The following is a 21,730-nucleotide window of genomic DNA, read 5'->3' as shown; positions in this document are numbered from 1 at the left end:
TTTTTCTCTACTCATGGTATATGAGCTGATATCCTAGTAGAGCAGCGGCTAAAATTATCGATACCTTAACAATCTTTTGGCCATTGCAAAAGTTGAAAAGACTTTCAGTACGTTAATTGTGCATGAATAATTACTCAAACTTCCACTGGAAAAAAACGAGTTGATTCCCGATTACTTAGCGTATTAGATCACATGACAGCGTTACACGATTATCGACACCTTTGTCCACAGTTATCGACACTGTTCCACAATTATTGACATCCAGATGATTATTTATTTTAAAAAATTAATAATAAATCGGTGTGTGTTATTAAGTTAACAAAACATAGTTTTTATTTAAAATTTGTTTTACATAGACTTATATGTAGTACAAAATATCTTTTATATAAATATATCGACATCGGTGCTTATGTAAATGAGGAAGTAATTCTAATGTTTGTAAACAAATGAACCAATGTTTAACCTGTCAGAAAATCTTTTTGTTCCACTTTCTAAGTATTTTCGTAGATCACATTTTGTTAATCATTCATTGTTGTTTGTATTAATGTTTAGTTTTGTCGTTTACCAATAAATGTCAACAGGCAATTGACATTGTAACCGCATGAAAATCCAGGTCAAAGGTCACGTCATTCCTTGAACCAAAATATAAAATGTCGACTGATATTGTAATATGTTGTAGATATTGAAACCAAACTGAAAAAAAATATTTTTTGAATGGAATAGAAAAATCTGAATATTTTCAGCATGTAATTTTTTGCATATTAGGAATTTAATTCTGGTCTAATTCTATTTACTGCAATCGGATTCCAAATACTCTACAAACATTCCATTCTGTTATGAATCAGGAAAAAAAAAATATTATAAATCACAGCACTTTTATTTTTTTAAAGTACTTCAACAACGTTACACAAAGATCGAGCCATAACAGTTGTAAATGTCACTTAATTCCACAGGGTGTCGATAACGGTGGACACCAGTGGCTATTATCGACACCTCACATGATTCTCAAATGCGCGTTTAGATACAAAATAGTGACTGTTGAATGAAAGAGTAAGAAACAAAGTAGGTTTCGACAAGAAGATCAAGAAATATCGGTGAATTTGATCAGAAAAAACATATCCATGATCTTTCCACCATGTTTACCTGCGGTGACAACGTCTGGGTTTTCCTCAAATTGCTTATCGTGCTAAAAAATGTCATCAGACAACAAGATCAAAGGGCGAGGCGGGTCTTCCGGTTGATTAATTAACCAATAATAACTGTTGTAACTCAAACTCACCATTGTAAAATTGTTTTTTATTGGTAAATCTGAAAAGGTGTCGATAATTACGGACTGTCGATAATTGTAGCTGCCGATCTAGTAGAGTAGCTAATCAGAGTGCACAATTGCTCATATCCAATGAATATGGATAGAATAAAATGTCATAACCTCTATTTTTTTTTTTTTTTTGCGGTCCGGTTTCCATCAAATCATGCGCTCTGATTGGCTCGCAAGCGGTCCGGAATCCTACGATCCGGACCCGGGTTACGGACCTTTGGTGACTCGTTCGTTCGCAACAACAACAAACATGGTAGCAATTTTTTGTCAACATTTATTTTCGCATTTCTCAGTATAATAGCATTAATTTTACAGCATGGATAGCGATAACGACAGTGTTCACAGCGAAAGCGAGTTTTATTTTTGGAAAATTCTGAGCTGACGTAGCTTGTCAAACAGGTTTTTGACGAGCTTGTAGCAGGTTTGTTCTAAATATGGTTTCCCTTTCGGGCGCTCTCATTTTCTGTTAGAATTTGGTAAAGAAAAAAATATATATTATTTACCAGCTTAAGGTCGGTCCGTATCGTGAAATACCGTGACCTCGGCCTTGAAAATACTGACGAGGCTTCTGGTCAGTATTTTCAAGGCCCAGGTCACGGTATTTCACGATACGGACCGACCTTAAGCTGGTAAATAATATATATGTACATTATGTTTCTTTTAAAACACACTGCTGTTTTCTAGCAGATTCCAAACACTATGATTAATTGTGTTATAGCAGCTATGACAGTTATTGAAAAACTATGCTGCTTTTCCTTGGCCTTTTTTTTTTAATAAACTTTTTCAAAACAACTTCGTTTAATTTAGACCCCTACTTATCGAATGGTGTTGCTTTTCGCACAGTATTTTACTAAAATATATAATTTAAACGAGTTTTACACATTAATTCGTTGTTAGCTCAGTTTTTTTTTTTTTTCTGTTGGTTGCTAACATGCTAACTGGCTTGGCGGTTAAGCTCGCGACCACATCGGAATTCGCGCATGCGCACACACACACACGTCCACTATGGCACGCGCAGACATCGCCTTCACGACGAGTTCCCAATCTGGAGTGAGATATTTATTCATTTATTTGTTGTTATTGAATAAAATAGCATTGATTAAAAACAATTTTGTTTGTTTGTTTGTTGTCCGGGTATGATAATTATCAACAATTTCATGTCTCGGGTTTCGGTTCCAGCGGATTAAAGAGGTAAAAACGCTGACAGGACGGGTCGCGTCTCAAACCACACACTAAATGGTAGCCTAATTAGTGTCAGCCTACCTAGCAGCTAAACCGCAGCTAATTAGTATAAAGTTAATTATGTCCGTTAAGAGGAAATAAACTGACAGGAAGAGGCCTTGTAATAAAACAAAACAGCTGCTGTGTCGAATTTAGCAAGTATGATGTCGAGAAATTATCAACGTCAAAGATACACAGTGGCGTAGCCTGCTATTTAGACATACTATGACAAGTTAGGGTTCAGTGTGTGTTTTGGGATCGAGCCGTATCCAGCTGGCGAAAACAGCGGAGCGCATTTATAGCTGTCAATCAATAGGCCATTTGCAGGAAGTGGTCACGTGTCAATTTTCCCCATAGCAACAAGCCCGTGGTGGGCAAGCTAACTTGACATTCCTTGACAACCATAAGAGTTTGACTGGCGATGCGATTTCTATAATAGCTGTTTTTACCTTTTCCACTGTCTTTTTTGACCCGAATTTTCATCTGTACTTGGAAAAAGTTTGTGGTTTTAACTTCTGTCGTAAGTCAAAGCGAATCACCGGGGAATAAATCTGCTTCTTATCGGCTAAAAACACATCTACAGATATATCTGTATTTATTTTCAAGAATCTTCACACATTAAGCGAATGATAAAGGTAGAAAAGGAGAAATTATAAGTTATAAACATACCTCAGAAATCCGCCACGTGAATTTCTTTCGGCGGCGACCAAGTTGAGTTCAAAAAAACTCTCTTTTACGGCCAATGATTCGCTTTAACTTACGACAGAAGTTAAAACCACAAACGTTTTCCAAGTACAGACGAAATTTCGGGTCAAAAAAAAAAGACAGTGGAAAAGGTAAAAACAGCTATTATAGAAATCGCATCGCCAGGCAAACTCTTATGGTTGTCAAGGAATGTCAAGTTAGCTTGCCCACCACGGGCTTGTTGCTATGGGGAAAATTGACACGTGACCAATTCCTGCAAATGGCCTATGACAGCGAGGCTTTCCTGGTTACCATGACAACCGGCCATCACTGCATGTGGCCGCGTTCCAATCCGCACACTCCCACCTATAGGCTACATAGTGCTCCTCGAGAGCATAGCGCATACTGCTAGAACATTGTCTAGACTGCTAGACAATGCGGTTTGGGATGAAGCCCCACAGTGCTGCTCACTGACTGACTGACTGACTGACTTACCTCCGGTAATTTCCGCCGCAGAGTGAACGGCCTCGGGTTTTCCAGTCTAACGGCGGCCACTAGACCCGATACACACATACATGGATATCTATAAAGGTGTAAAGTCCATGAAAAAGTGAAAGCAAAAAAAAAATTAAAATAAATAATAATTAGGGGGGAAAAATCCGTGTCCAGCTGTGCACCTGCTCTCGCGCTCTTTAAAAAAAAAATGCAGCCGCAGAGACAGATGTGAGCGCGCGCGAGTGAGTGAGTGTGAACCTTCCTGTCGGTTCTGCGGCGGCTCGCGCCGAATGAGTGTGAGTCGGCTTTGCAGTACCGCGGTCCTCTTCTTTGTTTTTTTTTTTTTTGCACGCGAGGAGGAAACGCCTCTCTTTTATCAGAGAGAGAGAGAGAGAGAGAGAGTCTCGCACGCGTCAGACGAGACGAGATGCCGGCGTGCGCGCCCTCCCTCATATGTGAAGTGAAGTTGAGCGGGGGAGGGATGAGGGATTTTTTTTTTAAATCATCATAAAGAAGGGCGGCTCACGCTTTGTGTCTGACGAATCTGAACCTCTGTAGCGTCAGTATTTAATAAATGCACCGGTCTCGCGCAGGTTTCCTCCAGCCATCACCCGACCGCATTGCGATGATACTGATCACAAGATGCGAAAGGCTGTTCATCTCATTATCTCTAGCCGCTTTATCCTGTTCTACAGGCTCGCAGGAGCCTATCCCAGCTGACTACGGGCGGGGTACACCCTGGACAAGTCGCCAGGTCATCACAGGGCTGACACATAGACACAGACAACCATTCACACTCACATTCACACCTACGCTCAATTTAGAGCAGGGGTCACCAAACTTTTTTCTCTGGGGGCCACATTGTCGTTCCTGACTGTGATGGGGGCCGGGGTCGGGTCAGCTATATCACATAGAATTGTAGGCTATGACCCAGACAAATATGACCACCAGCAGGCCTCATTGTGTAGTAGAGATTACTAGCCTGGCACGGCCATCCCCGCTACTATATCCATACTACTATATCAACACTTGATTCCTGGCACATATTTGTTTATCTTTACTAGTGGTTTGCAAAAGTAGTAATCAAGTCTTCACACTTTGTTTTAATTTGAAATACCACTGATATTCCATTTATTTATTTTCTAATAAAAATAATATCAAAGCTGTCAAGGTAAGAAACATCTGCCTATTTGAGGTGATTGACACTGGCAAAGGTGAGTGGAAAATTATAAATTGTAGGTAGGCCTGTTGATATTATTAATAATATAAATAATAATTGTATGCAGGGGGCGGCACGGTGGCGTAGTGGTTAGCGCTGTCGCCTCACAGCAAGAAGGTCCTGGGTTCGAGCCCCGGGGCCGGCGAGGGCCCTTCTGTGCGGAGTTTGCATGTTCTCCCCGTGTCCGCGTGGGTTTCCTCCGGGTGCTCCGGTTTCCCCCACAGTCCAAAGACATGCAGGTTAGGTTAACTGGTGACTCTAAATTGACCGTAGGTGTGAATGTGAGTGTGAATGGTTGTCTGTGTCTATGTGTCAGCCCTGTGATGACCTGGCGACTTGTCCAGGGTGTACCCCGCCTTTCGCCCGTAGTCAGCTGGGATAGGCTCCAGCTTGCCTGCGACCCTGTAGAAGGATAAAGCGGCTAGAGATAATGAGATGAGATGAGATGAATTGTATGCAGCACTTAATAAAGGTCAAATAAATAGGCCTATAAAATAAATACATTTTAAAAAACAGTGAAATTATAATAATATGAGCAATAGATCACAGCAGTTGTGCTGTGTCCTGCACGTCATTGCTCTCATCCATGGCCAAAGCAAAAAACTCGAATTCTGACGCTTTCTCATTCAGCTGGTCATACACGTTGTCCCCCAAATCTTCGGTTCACCTGGTCATAGTAGGTGCGGAGAGACTCACCGCATTGAGCGCATCCTTCTTGTCGGGACACACCTCCTCGGCCACAGCAAGCATGCATACTTTAACAAAGTCCCCATCAGTAAATGGCTTTCCATGGGTAGCTAGTAGGTGAGCTACCTTATAGCTAGCTCGGACAGCAGCCTGGTTGATCTGGGTTTGGCGAAGGAATACATTCTGTTGTGCAGCCAGTCCGCATTTCATCCTCTGAATCCTGTCTTCTCTTGTTGTGCCCTCGCAAACTAGCATACTCTTTGTGGCGGGTTTCGTAGTGACGACGCAGATTATATTCTTTGAAAACCGGCACACTTTCTTTACATACAAGATAAACTGCACGGTCCTTACACTGAACGAAAAAATAATCGGTGGTCCACTGTTCTTTAAAAACTCTGCACTCTCTGTCAGCTTTTCGCTTACCGCTAGCCATTTTGCTGTCCTGAACACTGACAGTTCTCTGCGCATGCGCTGCCTGTCACTGCTTGATCGCGAGCATATGACGAAAATTCGGAAAATATGAATAGTTCATTTTATAACTAAATATCAATTTGAATTGATAAAATCAACAAAATACAAGATGCAGACATGTTATTATTTGCCAAAAAGCAATTTAAAAAAATAGGCCATGACCACTTTTGGGGATTGCCTCATAGGGCCGGTTCAAGTGATGGGGGGCAGAGGGGCTGGTCAAAGGGGGGTGGCGGGCCAGATCTGGCCCGCAGTTTGGTGACCCCTGATTTAGAGTCACCAGTTAATCTAACCTGCATGTCTTTGGACTGTGGGGGAAACCGGAGCACCCGGAGGAAACCCACGCAGACACGGGGAGAACATGCAAACTCTGCACAGAAAGGCCCTCGCCGGCCACGGGGCTCGAACCCGGACCTTCTTGCTGTGAGGCGACAGCGCTAACCACTACACCACCATGCCGCCGCTGTTCATCTAAAGCTTTTTTTAAATTTTGCATATCGTGGCAAAAAGTCAATAATAATCACATAGTAAAACGATACAGTGGTGCTTGAAAGTTTGCGAACCCTTTAGAATGTTCTATATTTCTGCACAAATATGACCTAAAACATCATCAGATTTTCCACACAAGTCCTAAAAGTAGATAAAGAGAACCCAGTTAAACAAATGAGACAAAAACATTATACTTGGTCATTTATTTATTGAGGAAAATGATCCATATCTGTGAGTGGCAAAAGTATGTGAACCTCTAGGTTTAGCAGTTAATTTGAAGGTGAAATCAGAGTCAGGTGTTTGCAATCAATGGGATGACAATCAGGTGTGAGTGGGCACCCTGTTTTATTTAAAGAACAGGGATCTATCAAAGTCTGATCTTCACAACACATGCTTGTGGAAGTGTATCATGGCACGAACAAAGGAGATTTCTGAGGACCTCAGAAAAAGCGTTGTTGATGCTCATCAGGCTGGAAAAGGTTACAGAACCATCTCAAAAGAGTTTGGACTCCACCAATCCACAGTCAGACAGACTGTGTACAAATGGAGGAAATTCAAGACCATTGTTACCCTCCCCAGGAGTGGTCAACCAACAAAGATTAGTCCAAGAGCAAGGCGTGTAATAGTCGGCGACTTCACAAAGGACCCCAGAGTAACTTCTAAGCAACTGAAGGCTTCTCTCACATTGGCTAATGTTAATGTTCATGAGTCCACCATCAGGAGAACACTGAACAACAAGTGTGCATGGCAGGGTTGCAAAGAGAAAGCCACTGGTCTCCAAAAAGAACATTGCTGCTCATCTGCAGTTTGCTAAAGATCACATGGACAAGCCAGAAGGCTATTGGAAAAATGTTTTGTGGACAGATGAGACCAAAATAGAACTTTTTGGTTTAAATGAGAAGCATTGTGTTTGGAGAAAGGAAAACACTGCATTCCAGCATAAGAACCTTATCCCATCTGTGAAACATGGTGGTGGTAGTATCATGGTTTGGGCCTGTTTTGCTGCATCTGGGCCAGGATGGCTTGCCATCATTGACGGAACAATAAATTCTGAATTATACCAGCGAATTTTAAAGCAAAATGTCAGGACATCTGTCCACGAACTGAATCTCAATAGAAGGTGGGTCATGCAGCAAGAAAATGACCCTAAGCACACAAGTCGTTCTACCAAAGAATGGTTAAAGAATAAAGTTAATGTTTTGGAATGGCCAAATCAAAGTCCTGACCTTAATCCAATCGAAATGTTGTGGAAGGACCTGAAGCGAGCAGTTCATGTGAGGAAACCCACCAACATCTCAGAGTTGAAGCTGTTCTGTACAGAGGAATGGGCTAAAATTCCTCCAAGCCGGTGTGCAGGAGTGATCAACAGTTACTGAAAACATTTAGTTGCAGTCATTGCTGCACAAGGGGGTCACACCAAATACTGAAAGCAAAGGTTCACATACTTTTGCCACTCACAGATATGTAATATTGGATAATTTTCCTCAATAAATAAATGACCAAGTAGAATATTTTTGTCTCATTTGTTTAACTGGGTTCTCTTTATCTACTTTTAGAACTTGTGGGAAAATCTGATGATGTTTTAGGTCATATTTATGCAAAAATATAGAAAATTCTAAAGGGTTCACAAACTTTCAAGCACCACTGTATATTGCTCAGCCCTACATGCTATTACCCTGTTCGTGGTGAGGCTGCTGTGGATCCAGAGCCTCTCCCAGGAATACTGGGTGTGAAGTGGGAAAACATCCTGACCACACATGGACAAAGTACCCAACTTCATTACTTAAAGGAACAGTCCACCATACTTCCATAATGAAATATGCTCTTATCTGAATTGAGACGAGCTGCTCCGTACCTCTCCGAGCTTTGCGCGACCTCCCAGTCAGTCAGACGCAGTCAGACGCGCTGTCACTCCTGTTAGCAATGTAGCTAGGCTCAGTATGGCCAATGGTATTTTTTGGGGCTGTAGTTAGATGCGACCAAACTCTTCCACGTTTCTCCTGTTTACATAGGTTTATATGACCAGTGATATGAAACAAGTTCAGTTACACAAATTGAAACGTAGCGATTTTCTATGCTATGGAAAGTCCGCACTATAATGACAGGCGTACTAACACCTTCTGCGCGCTTCGACAGCGCATTGATATCTGAGCTCAGATATCAATGCACTGTCGAAGCGCGCAGAAGGTGTTAGTACGCCTGTCATTATAGTGCGGACTTTCCATAGCATAGAAAATCGCTACGTTTCAATTTGTGTAACTGAACTTGTTTCATATCACTGGTCATATAAACCTATGTAAACAGGAAAAACGTGGAAGAGTTTGGTCGCATCTAACTACAGCCCCAAAAAATACCATTGGCCATGCTGAGCCTAGCTACATTGCTAACAGGAGTGACAGCACGTCTGACTGCGTCTGACTGACTGGGAGGTCGCGCAAAGCCCGGAGAGGTACGGAGCAGCTCGTCTCAATTCAGATAAGAGCATATTTCATTATGGAAGTACGGTGGACTGTTCCTTTAAGTCAAAGTACAGATCCCACTACAGGCGCCATGGTCAGGGGCGTAGCTGGGGGGGGGGTTCCTGGGGTGCCCGTGACCACCCCCCTTTGTCAGACCATACATTTTTTCAGTAGAAGAAGAAACCTTTATTTGTCACATGCACACTTCAAGCACAGTGAAATTCATCCTCTGCATTAAACCCATCTGAAGCAGTGAACACACACACACCCAGAGCAGTGGGCAGCCACACACAGCGCCCGGGGAGCAGTCAGGGGTCAGGTACCTTGCTCAAGGGCACCTCAGCCCAAGGCTGCCCCACGTCAACCTAACTGCATGTCTTTGGACTGTGGGGGAAACCGGAGCACCCAGAGGAAACCCACGCAGACACGGGGAGAACATGCAAACTCCACACAGAAAGGCCCCCACTGGCCACTGGGTTCGAACCTGGAACCTTCTTGCTGTGAGGTGACCATGCTAACCACTACACCACCGTGTCGCCCGTATAGCCGCATAAGAATATTAGAAAAGGGCCCACTGTAATTTTTCTAGCATTTTTAAAAAAAACTAGATTGTCAGGGTGGCACGGTGGTGTAGTGGTTAGCGCTGTCTCCTCACAGCAAGAAGGTCCGGCTTCGAGCCCCGTGGCTGGCAAAGGCCTTCTGTGCGGAGTTTGCATGTTCTCCCCGTGTCCGCGTGGGTTTCCTCCGGATGCTCTGGTTTCCCCCACAGTCCAAAGACATGCAGGTTAGGTTAACTGGTGACTCTAAATTGACCGTAGGTGTGAATGTGAGTGTGAATGGTTGTTTGTGTCTATGTGTCAGCCCTGTGATGACCTGGCGACTTGTCCAGGGTGTACCCCGCCTTTCGCCCGTAGTCAGCTGGGATAGGCTCCAGCTCGCCTGCGACCCTGTAGAACACGATAAAGCGGTGAGAGATAATGCGATAACTAGATTGTCACCTCAGCCTCATTAGGGTTTTTATAACATTGTATGGACTTCCTGTGGTTTGGGTGCGAAAACCCAGTTTGTCAGAGTGTGTGCGGTAGAGGTGGATGTAAATGCAGATATGTTAAATAATACACAGTGCGACATGAGCATAAAGTGCGTGAAACGCACACAACAGGCAAACAGTCCGAAACAGCAGGCAAAGTGGTAATCGAGGAAACAGGCAGGAGGTCAATCGAGGTACAGACAGAATATAAGAGGCAAAACTATACAAGATCAAGGGATGAGAAACAGGAGTTGAAAAACCAGGAGGTCAACAAGACCAGGGACAGGGAACAAGGCTCAGTAAGGCACACTAGACACGACGTAATACTTCGCATCATCCTTGCATGGGCGCAGTCCTTAAATAGTCCAAACGCAGTTCATTGATTAAAGACAGGTGTTCTTTGTTAATGGTGCGTGCGCCGGAGCTTGTTAGGCACGCGTGCAGCTCGAGGCGCACCTTGAGGTGCACAAGCCAAGGCATGCAGGACTGACACAGTTCTGCGCAAGTGCAACACGATCACACTAGAAAGCATGGTCAAGCTGCCAGTGTAGCTGCAGTCTTTTTAGTTGCGAATTACGAGTATTTCCTCTTGTGTTAATAATTGGCCATGTCAAAACAAGCAAAACTTTCCTCCTTCTTTCGACATGAAGAGAGGTAAGCAATTTATTATACTTTTTTTTTCCATCAAAGTTGCATTTTGTGGCTTCGAAGGTAAGTTTTAGTGCCGTTTCTAGAACACAACATCAAGAAAACGTGGAAGAAACAGCAATAATGGAAGAGCCGGTTTCTAAGCTACCTAAAACTAGCAATGGTAATTATTTTTTGTTACATAATGTACTCAGGCTGCCAGTCAGTGTGTGACCCCCCTTTGAAAAATCCTAGTTACGCCCCTGATGGTGGTGTAGTGGTTAACACTATTGCCTCACAGCAAGAAGGTTCTGGGTTCGAACCCAGTGGCTGACGAGGGCCTTTCTGTGTCTGCGTGGGTTTCCTCCCATAGTCCAAAGATATGCAGGTTAAGTTAATTGGTGGCTCTAAATTGACCGTGAGTGTGAATGGTTGTTTGTGTGTGTATGTGTCAGCCCTGCGATAGCTGGTGACTTGTCCAGGGTGGACCCTGCCTCTCACCCATGGTCAGCTGAGATAGGCTCCAGCTTGCCCCCTGTGACCCTGCACAGGATAAACGGTTACAGATAAAACAACTGCTTTATCTTAACCGCAACCCACTGGTCAAATGTTACTCTGATACAAGTGAAAGTTGTCAAGTTCATTTGTATAGCGCTTTTAACAATAAACATTGTTGCAAAGCAGCTTTACAGAATTTGAATGACTTAAAACATGAGCTAATTTTATCCCTAATCTATCCCCAATGAGCACGCCTGTGGTGACGGTGGCAAGGAAAAACTCCCTTAGACGACATGAGGAAGAAACCTTGAGAGGAACCAGACTCAAAAGGGAACCCATCCTCATTTGGGCAACAACAGACAATATGACGATAACATTAACAGTTTTAACATGAAGTCAGTTTCGCTGATGTTATAAACTCTTCATTGATGGAAACTTGAGTGCAAAACTGTTCATGACAACTGCAGTCCTAAAGTTAGCAAGTCAACTGTAGTCCTCAGCCATAAAAGCATTATTGTAAGTGTCCAGAGTGTCTTCCAAGTGTGACTTTTAACTGTCCATATGGGACCGTCCTCCACAGGAGCGATGTGATGAGACTCCAGCCGGACACAGGGCATCAGGATGGATCAGTCAGGTCCGAGGAGCAGCATGTCGATCTCAGGATTGACATGTAACACAGAGGGACAGATGGGGGAGGGGGGAACACAGGTTGTTAGGTATGCCCAATGTCACCTGAATAAGTAGGAGCAGTATACATATTGCGCTGAGTACAAGCAGGGACTCCGGCAAAACTAACTATGACAGCATAACTAAAAGGGGAGAGCCAGAAGGTAACACAGGCATGAGGGCACCCCGGGAGCCCACTACACCATCAACAAACTCAAGTGAGCAAGCAAGTGGAGGACTGACAGCATCCATACATCCCAGTCAGTTGTCCAGTCAATTTTTTACTTAAGTTAAAGTACTGAAGTACTTGCTTTTAAAAATACTTAAGTATTAAAAGTACATTTTCTGTCAACGCATTGTTATATTATTGACACACCTCATGCCTTTGAAGCAACTGACTGGATTATTTTGTGAATTCACAAAATGGACGCATGCTGTGACATCATGGTGGTTTAACGTTAAGCTAGCTAGTCAGTGAAGCTCCACCTGACATGCTAGCAAACGCTTTTCAAACTCAAACTCATATTGGGTAGCTAACGTTACTAGAAAAGAAAGATTTCTACATTCTGTTTATTTGTCAGGATTATGCTAAAACATATTACTGAAAGGACTTCAGATAAGTTAACGTTATTCATGTTAGCATAACTCTGTTTTTACATGCTAACTAACAGTTAACTAGCTATGTGTAAACGTTAGCCGTGGACAAGGCTACGGCAACTTGGCGGGCAAATCCATAGAAAGTCATTTGACTAACCAGACTGCATAGTTATTGCAACGTTAACGCTAGCTCTGAAAGCACAGACAACTTCATTGCAAGCTTTCTCTTGGAATAAAAATTTCACATACCTTGATATGTTTCCGCAGGTCAGACAGCGAGTTTGTGTAGGCCGTGATGTGGTTTGTTTTTGGTAAACAAAGCAAACATTTAAAGTGAAATGACTCTTTAATCCTTTCAGAAAACTGAAACATGGGTTCTAGGTATGGCCATGGGTGCATGCTAGGGTGACCACCTGCTCATAAGCCCAAGGGGGGACAAGGGGTATGTTTTTGAGGGACAATGTGGGACGCCGCCCCCACTGCGCCGCGCCGGCCGCTGGAAGACTCACAGATAGTGGTTTACCCATTTCTAGCACATACTACCTTACATGGTATATCAATAATACCCTAATCTGCTGTTATTGGTGATGTACCATATGGTCATGAACAGGCCACCAAATGTGTTTTTTTTTTAAATAAACATTCATAATATTTTGACCATTCAATGACTTGACAGACACACTTCCACTTATGATTTACTGAAGCTACTCAATTTTATTTATTTTCCATTACAATTTATTCACTTTAGTTTAAACCAATCATAATATAATATTGAGTCTGAGGCTTTGCAGTGCATCAGTACAGCAGGAATAGTGACAAGTCTCCATTTAGTTTTCAGTGGATTAACAGGAATTGTAGTGGCTCAGCACCACAGAAACAGTAGAAAAAAAGTCTCTTAACTCACAACCACAGCTTTGTGCCACAATCTCCTGCCTGATATGATATTGCATGTTGGACAGTGTGATACACACTCGTCACCTCTGCCGCAGTCACTTTGTCAGGTAGAGAGTCGTTTTTAGGTCGGAGGAAAGCATCCATAGATTTAGACGTTTCTTTCTGTTGCACACGTTTCTTGTGAGTCTCCGCGAGCCTGTGTCGTTTCACATCGTATTCCCCGCCATGTCCGATTGAGAAAGATGTTTTGCAAAGGTCACAAAAAGCCCTCTCGGTATCCCCCTCAACCCCTTTCAGCCACAAATATTCATTTTCCCACTCTTTCCTGTACATACACCTTCTCTTTTTAACTGGAGGTGGCAGTGCCTCACCTGCCATCTCCCCGGTACCTTTCTCCATTTTTTAATATGAAAGCAATGCATGCGTTGCACCTGCGTCCCTCGTCACTGTCTGTGCACGTGAGTGCGGTGTCATGGCAACAACAAAAAGTTGACAACAACCAGTCAGTTGTGAGGGGTGTGTGGTTTTGTTCTACAGTCTATAGTGGCGACGGTGGTGTGCTGAAATGTGAAGTACTCGTAGTATTCGTTTGGCTGCCTGGGTGGCCCGGGGAGAGCGACAGCCCCCTCAGCAAGCATCGATTATGCGGGACACGTTCTGAATTTGCGGGACGCATAAATTCGGCTTCAAATGCTGTACGCGCACGCGCTATGCGGGACAGGTGGTCACCCTAGTGCATGCATTCGCCAGAAGAACTGCCTCCTTCCATTCTGCCATCACCTGATTGTGTTAAATAATGCTGCGGAGAAATCACTGAACTTGATTTTATAGTCTATGGACGTGATGTGACCCTAGTGATTACTGATAGGCTGTCTCAGTGTCACCTGCGAAAAATCAATCGCATTTTAGAAAAGAAAAAACATCCACTTTCAAAGCTGCTTCATAGTAATGAGGACCTTGATAGAAATGTAGTGAAGTGAAAAGTACGATATTTGTCTTTCAAATGTAGTGAAGTTAAAGTTATGTTTCCAAAAAAAACTTAAGTAAAGTACAGATACTCAAAAAGTGTACTTAAATACAGTACTCAAGTAAATGTACTTCGTTACTGTCTACCTCTGCCAGACACACACCTCATCTCAACAGTTCACTCTCCAGCATGTTTTTCATAGGTGGGAGGAAACTGGAGAACCCGGAGGAAAACCTACACAGGGAGGACACAAGCAGCTTAGCAGCACAAGTTAGCCATACTAGCTAGGTACACTCACCAGATGCACCAACAATCTCTACTACAGTATTTCCTTCCAAACTTTATTTTTTTCTTCATAATGTCTCTAGACACATTTAATGGGGGAAGCCATGGTCTAATGGTTAGAGAAGCAGCTTTGGGAGCAAAAAGTTGCTGGTTCAATTCCCTGGACCAGCAAGAATGGCTGAAGTGCCCTTGAGCAAGATACCTAACCCCCAAGCTGCTCTGGGTACGTTATACATTGCTCTGGATGTCTGTAATGTAATAAGAGGTTGTATATAACAGCATTGTTCGATTTACAGCACCAAAGCCAATTTGTACCTAACTAGCATCACTTGCTTGCATGCATGTATGATAAGAAGGAACACTGATGTGAGAAACCTTAGCGTTTTCACTGTTATGATGTCATGAGTAGGTCAGAGGGTACAATGCACAATGAGTCTAATCAGTGTGAATGCTTAAGACACTAAGGTTAATTTACAGTATCTTGAGAGTAGTAAATATCCAAACCAATAATTTTCTCCAAGAAATGCACTTAGTACTGTACTGTCTTTCTTACGTTATTCTATTCAGAGGCCATGTTCTGGGCTTCCCTCTCATTCTGACCCACATAATACAAACCCTGCATCAGCAACTGTAGCAGAGTCTCCCATTATCATCATCATAATAATAAAGCATGTCAGAAACACACACCGGGAAACACACACTGCCATAAAATACTCTGACTTCTCTGCTACGCTAATTGCTTTGTCTCCAAGTCAGGTACAATACACGAACCTGACAATAAACACATCTGAAAAACGATTACAGGAAACTGGGATGTACTTATTTGGTCTGGTTGCCAGATAGAAGGTTATTGATTCCTGATAAAGATATTGTATATGTTTCAAGCGATAAGTTATTTAATTAGCTTTTAGGACTTCAGGTAGCTATAACTGTACAAGAGTCTCCAGTTAGTGATGCTGACGAAGAAATAAGTGGAACTGGCGACTTGTGTCTGGAAAGTAATGTATTTTTAGGCTCCGATTTCACATTTAGATGTAATTAAAGTCGAAAATAAATCACTTTTAGGAGAATAAGTAGACTTCACCACTAGCTTTCCATCCATAAAATATATTTGAGGCCCTCTAGGGACCTTGCTTCACCCTCATAATAGAGTAAATGGTTTGGTACACAGAGAGTCATTGTTTCAATGCGGCTAAGATGCTAATACAAGCGTAAGCATGTAAAGAGAAAATGCAACACGAAAACATGAAAATTGACATTTTATAAATATGTGCAGTTGAATTATGTGAAGCCATTGGACTTACAGCTAGTGCGAATGTTTGTGTCCGTAATCATATGCAAGCTGAAGTTTAGCACTTTCAGTCAGGTTTAGTAATAGGCATAAAATGCTAGCCTAGCCTAAAATTCACTATGCACATTTTTATGCATTTTTTAGGCTATTGTAACAACAACACTACATTAATGCTATCATGCACGGGATTGTGCGTCATCGCAAATCAGCGTTCGAGTGTGAGATCAAAGACAGCCAAATATAACCCGAGCACCCGAGATTGCTGACCTTTCCACTGAAATATACACACGTGTGAGGCTGGATGTCTGGTATGCGCAGCTCTGATAGCTGAAGGAGCAGGTTGAAGAGGACCTTCAGACCTCTGAAAAGACCAAAGACGGACAAATGCTAAAACAGCACTAATGAGCCTGTCGATCTGGCTCGTTGTGATGTCACCGATATGCTTCAGTTTGCTGAAATCGCCCACATGAATACCTGCTTACACAAAGGTCACATGTTATCAAGCAGAGTTTTTTTATCTAAAATACCTTTCCTAAGGGTGTGACTTAAGGACCGTGCTCAGGCTAAGAAGATAGCTAGCTCAGTAGTTCATAGTATTTCATTTAAAAAAAGTAAGTTGTAACAACAAAAAACAATCACAGAGCTTTTTCACACCAGCTGGTGTTGAAGTCATGCACAGGTCTCTAATTTTCTCACATGCAACCCCTAAAAATACTGTACAGTGATCTTAATAGTGCTCTTAAGCTCCATCTGTCTTCTGTTCTCTCACTCTTACACACACTGAATGGCAGAGAGTGACACAGGCCGGAAAAAATAACTCCCTTATCAACAGCTCCCGTCCACACATTCGTCATTTCTAGAAAGGTCAGCGTGAGCACCAGTGAAAAAAGCCCCAAGCTTATCAGCGTCTGGCTAGCGTTAGCTACCTAGCATTCCAGACAAGGCATTTGGTGCAAGGTCACGACACAAACACGTCTCAGATTTGTTTTCTTCCTCAATTACACATTATGTATTCCTGAAAAAAAGCCACACATGAAATTCAGTGGAATTAAAACTCGATTTTTTTGTTTCGATTTAATTTATTTTGACTAGACTGACCAGCTAGTCAGGAATGATCCTTCTAGTAAAGTCTGTCCACTCGGCCGCCATCATGACAGAAAAATCATTTGCCTTTTACATGGAATTACACTCACTGGCCAGTTTCTTAGGTACACTCATCCACCTGCAGCGGTTTTATTGCAGTTAGCTAATCAGCCAATCCCTTGCCAGCAGCACAATGCATAAAATCACACAGATACAAATCTTCAGTTAATGTTCACTTCAAACATCAGAATGGGAAAAATTGTGATTTCTGTGACTTTCACTGTGGCATGGGTGTTGGTTTGAGCCAGATGAACCCTCATAATCATTGGTTTGAGTATTTCAGAAATTGCTGATCTCCTGGGGTTTTCACACACAACAGTCTCTAGAGTTTATACAGAATGGTGCAAAAAACAAAAAACATCGAGTGAGCGACAGTTCTGTGGGTGGAAAAAAACGCCTTGTTGATAAGAGAGATCAGAGGAAAATGACCAGATTGGTTTGAGCTGCCAGGAAGGATATAGTAACTCCTATAATCACTCTTTACAACCATGGTGAGCAGAAAAGCATCTCAGCATGCAACAGCAGAAGATCACATTGGGTTCCACTCCTGCAGACAAGAACAGGAATCTTAGAATCAACAACAGGTTCCTATTAAAGTGGCCAGTGAGTGTAAATTACTAATCACAGCTAACTGACTAGCTCTTGAGAACAAAAGACAAAAACATGAAGGAGTCCGTGCTTATTTTCTCAGCTGGCGTCAAGTGAATTGTGCCTCATGCCAAGAAATGGAATTGATTCAGTTATGCCAGTGATGTTTGTAATGCCAAGGAAAGGGTTAGAATGGTTATTGATATTAAAAAAAAAAGGCATTCATAGGATGAGAGTGCTGTAATTATCTCAGCTCATTTGTGGCTATGCTATGTTTAGAGCTCACACAGCAGAGGTGCCATGCCGCAACACATTCCTTGTTAACATACGTTAACACGGTGGTGCATCAGCATAGCACTTACGCACACACACAAAGAGAGAGAGAGAGAGAGAGAGAGAGAGAGGTTATATTCTGCAGTACAAACAACACAAGCCAAATTCACCTCAGCACTTCATAACAATAGCAGTAGCAATTTGCCTCACTTACTCACTCACACACACACACACACACACACCATGGTTTCTTGAGGTGACATTGATTATCACATCCAACTACTTCCCAGTATGCCACCATTTTCAGAAGAACCTTCCTGAACGCTCTAATTCATCCATCTGAATTGAAGCACAACACAATATCAATCTTTCCTTTATCCTATAACAGCAATGATGCTGGGGCGGCACGGTGGTGTAGTGGTTAGCGCTGTCGCCTCACAGCAAGAAGGTCCGAGTTCAAGCCCCGTGGCTGGCGAGGGCCTTTCTGTGCAGAGTTTGCACATTCTCCCCGTGCCCGCGTAGGTTTTCTCCAGGTGCTCCGGTTTCCCCCACAGTCCAAAGACATGCAGGTTAGGTTAACTGGTGACTCTAAAAGTGAGTGTGAATGGTTATCTGTGTCTATGTGTCAGTCCTGTGATGACCTGGCGACTTGTCCAGGGTGTACCCTGCCTTTCGCCCCGTAGTCAGCTGGGATAGGCTCCAGCTTGCCTGCGACTCTGTAGAACAGGATAAAGTGGCTAGAGATAATGAGATGAGACTTCATCTTGCGTATATGCTATCTATCTATCTATCTATCTATCTATCTATCTATCTATCTAATTTATCCGTTTTACCTTATTTTGTTGTATAGTGATAGTAGCTACTAATTACATCTTACTAGCATGCTAGCATACAGCATGTGTTCAGCTATTTATGTTTAGCTAACAAGGCCTTATTCTTATAGCCAGTTAGCTATATGATCACAAAAATTTATGCCTTTATTAACTCTCTAACTTTAACTTTAAAGCAATTTTAACGCTTGAAAAGATTTCCAATTTATTTATAATGCTTGTGTGAGGCCACATGAACTTCATGTGGTAACTATGCGGAACTGAATCTGTGACATCAAGGCTTAACAAGTTCAACTAAAAGCCATTTATTCTTATCCCCTGTGATCTATAGGTTAACCTGTGGGTTAAAGGTCAACGTGCATGCCATTATGTTCCACATTCCGAGCTCTATTTATGCGTTCAGACTCTGTGGCTCTGTCCGAACAACTAGCATTCATGACTAGCCAAGGTTTTGTGCATATTCCTATAGTTGGATCACTTTATGAACATAGCACTAGCATGTACCTAGTTTAGCTCACTTAGCTTATCTTTCTGTCTTGCTAAGATTAGAACTCATCTATCACAAGCTAGCACACATCCTGATCTTCAACTATTCCTCTCTTCACTTAACCCTCATTACAGTAAATCTTGTCCTTCTTCCTGTTGATCAGGCGCCAGAGATCAACCTTTGACCCGCAGTTACTGAATGATGAAACTGGAAGTTCCATAAATGTCCAGGACCTAGTCTACCAAAAAGAGCTCCTTTTCCGATTGGAATGTGTGGGAAGGCATTCCTGTTTTAATGCTCTGCATTCTTGTTGTCACTCCTTCATTTTTTTTCCTATTCCTGGGCATGAGTCCGAGGTTCATGTGCACTTGAGCTGAGATGTCGCTTCCTTATGAAATTTGCACAGCTGCAACCATAGAAGGCGAAGCTAGCGGGAAAAGAAGTGCTTGCACATTTTCCCAGATTTCATGCTTAGCAGATGCATAAGCTGTATCTGAATGTTTCATATAATATGGATTCCCCGTGATTCATAGTATGGAATAATCACTAACACAGTTTAAAGATGTAATAGTGTATGTAGCTTTATTGTCACTTCTCATGTATTACAGTTCCAGCAACTGATTGTCTGATTTATCCTGGAAAGAGAGGAAGGGAGATAATAAACACCTGCTCAAGGACTACAGAGATCAATTACAAAGGGCCATTACTTAATTACTCGCCTCAGGAAAAGTCATAACCTTCCTGGGATTAGTGTGTGTGTGTGTGTGTGTGTGTGTGTGTGTGTGTGTGTGTGTGTGTGTGTGTGTGTGTGTGTGTGATACAAATAGAACAAAGTAAAACAGCTGGACTGTCGCCAATATACAGTAGTTTGTCGACAGGTATCACACTGAATATACAGTGGTGCTTGAAAGTTTGTGAACCCTTTAGAATTTTCGATATTTCTGCATAAATATGACCTAAAACATCATCAGATTTTCACACAAGTCCTAAAAGTAGATAAAGAGAACCCACTTAAACAAATGAGACAAAAACATTATACTTGGTCATTTATTTATTGAGGAAAATTATCCAATATTACATATCTGTGAGTGCCAAAAGTATGTGAACCTCTAGGATTAGCAGTTAATTTGAAGGTGAAATTAGAGTCAGGTGTTTGCAATCAATGGGATGACAATCAGGTGTGAGTGGGAACCCTGTTTTATTTAAAGAACAGGGATCTATCAAAGTCTGATCTTCATAACACATGCTTGGAAGTGTATCATGGCACGAACAAAGGAGATTTCTGAGGACCTCAGAAAAAGCATTGTTGATGCTCATCAGGCTGGAAAAGGTTACAAAACCATCTCTAAAGAGTTTGGACTCCACCAATCCACAGTCAGACAGATTGTGTACAAATGGAGGAAATCCAAGACCATTGTTACCCTCCCCAGGAGTGGTCAACCAACAAAGATCACTCCAAGAGCAAGGCATGTAATAGTTGGTGAGGTCACAAAGGACCCCAGGGTAACTTCTACGCAACTGAAGGCCTCTCTCACATTGGCTAATCTTAATGCTCATGAATCCACCATCAGGAGAACACTGAACAACAGTGGTGTGCATGGCAGGGTTGCAAGGAGAAAGCCACTGCTCTCCAAAAAGAACATTGCTGCTCGTCTGCAGCTTGCTAAAGATCACGTGGACAAGCCAGAAGGCTATTGGAAAAATGTTTTGTGGACGGATGAAACCAAAATAGAACTTTTTGGTTTGAATGAGAAGCATTATGTTTGGAGAAAGGAAAACACTGCATTCCAGCATAAGAACCTTATCCCATCTGTGAAACATGGTGGTGGTAGTATCATGGTTTGGGCCTGTTTTGCTGCATCTGGGCCAGGACGGTTTGCCATCACTGATGGAACAATGAATTCTGAATTATACCAGCAAATTCTAAAGGAAAATGTCAGGACATCTGTCCATGAACTGAATCTCAAGAGAAGGTGGGTCATGCAGCAAGACAACGACCCTAAGCACACAAGTCGTTCTACCAAAGAACGGTTAAAGAAGAATAAAGTTAATGTTTTGGAATGGCCAAGTCAAAGTCCTGACCTTAATCCAATCGAAATGTTGTGGAAGGACCTGAAGCGAGCAGTTCATGTGAGGAAACTCACCAACATCCCAGAGTTGAAGCTGTTCTGTACGGAGGAACGGGCTAAAATTCCTCCAAGCCGGTGTGCAGGACTGATCAACAGTTACCGGAAACATTTAGTTGCAGTTATTGCTGCACAAGGGGGTCACACCAGATACTGAAAGCAAAGGTTCACATACTTTTGCCACTCACAGATACGGTATGTAATATTGGATCATTTTCCTCAATAAATAAATGACCAAGTATAATATTTTTGTCTCATTTGTTTAACTAGGTTCTCTTTATCTACTTTTAGGACTTGTGTGAAAATCTGATGATGTTTTAGGTCATATTTATGCAGGAATATAGAAAATTCTAAAGGGTTCACAAACTTTCAAGCACCACTGTAC

The 21,730-nt window shown here is 42.4% G+C and overlaps 1 protein-coding gene across 6 annotated transcripts in view; it reads right to left on the bottom strand.

Moving 5' to 3' along the window:
- Positions 1-4,110, bottom strand: part of sorbs2a (sorbin and SH3 domain containing 2a) — a 92,859-nt gene extending 88,749 nt beyond the window's left edge. For all 6 annotated transcript variants that reach the window (XM_060916710.1, XM_060916719.1, XM_060916715.1 and 3 more), the window contains exon 1: positions 3,719-4,110. The gene's annotated coding sequence lies outside the window, so the exon portion shown is untranslated. The remainder of the gene's footprint in view (positions 1-3,718) is intronic.
- Between the last annotated feature and the right edge of the window lie 17,620 nt (positions 4,111-21,730).

This window comes from Neoarius graeffei, chromosome 3 (genome assembly GCF_027579695.1).
Source record: "Neoarius graeffei isolate fNeoGra1 chromosome 3, fNeoGra1.pri, whole genome shotgun sequence".
NCBI classification, from domain to species: Eukaryota; Metazoa; Chordata; class Actinopteri; order Siluriformes; family Ariidae; genus Neoarius; species Neoarius graeffei.
This window is presented reverse-complemented; position numbering and strand designations above follow the sequence as displayed.